At 39.8% G+C, this 274-nt stretch overlaps 1 non-coding gene across 1 annotated transcript; it reads left to right on the top strand.

The window, feature by feature from the left end:
• Window positions 1-201: 201 nt before the first annotated feature.
• On the top strand, window positions 202-274 carry trnav-aac (transfer RNA valine (anticodon AAC)). Its single transcript has one exon. It is a non-coding gene; the product is annotated as a tRNA-Val (tRNA).

Genomic DNA, 274 nt, shown 5'->3' with positions numbered 1-274 from the left:
TCTGCTTTTGATCCCAGGCTTAGTTTGTGAACTGTAATGTGAAATTAGGTACAAGTATAAGTCTGACAGTTTGTTCACCAAGTTACTGTGCTCTCTGAGAGGATCTGTGGTTTAAGTATTTGACATCGTTCCATGCCCATCGTTGACGTTAGTCTCTAACAAAATGTGGATCATCTACCAGGAATACTGCAAAGAGCATGAGTTTCTGTAGTGTAGTGGTTATCATGTTTGCTTAACACACAAAAGGTCTCTGGTTTGAAACCAGACAGAAACA

This window comes from Poecilia latipinna, unplaced genomic scaffold (genome assembly GCF_001443285.1).
Source record: "Poecilia latipinna isolate Pla-1442-1.1 unplaced genomic scaffold, P_latipinna-1.0 Scaffold16173, whole genome shotgun sequence".
Lineage (NCBI taxonomy): Eukaryota > Metazoa > Chordata > Actinopteri > Cyprinodontiformes > Poeciliidae > Poecilia > Poecilia latipinna.
The sequence above is the reverse complement of the archived record's forward strand: the minus strand, read 5'-3'. Positions and strand labels throughout refer to the sequence as shown.